The following is a 229-nucleotide window of genomic DNA, read 5'->3' on the forward strand; positions in this document are numbered from 1 at the left end:
GGCAGACGACTGGCGCGCAAATTAATGNCAAAAACATTAAGTCTGAAAACCGTTTCAGTTTCTGAAACGATTCAGACTTAGGGGGNATTGTTTGGGCCTAAATTTGGCATGCCAAAAGATCAAAAGACAAGCCCATGATGAAATTATCCGCTCAGCCCAAAAGCTTGGGGACAACAAAATGAGGATCCAGACGGGTTGGGCTTTACGCCAGGATGTCGAAAACGAAAAA

Source organism: Prunus dulcis, unplaced genomic scaffold (genome assembly GCF_902201215.1).
Source record: "Prunus dulcis unplaced genomic scaffold, ALMONDv2, whole genome shotgun sequence".
NCBI classification, from domain to species: Eukaryota; Viridiplantae; Streptophyta; class Magnoliopsida; order Rosales; family Rosaceae; genus Prunus; species Prunus dulcis.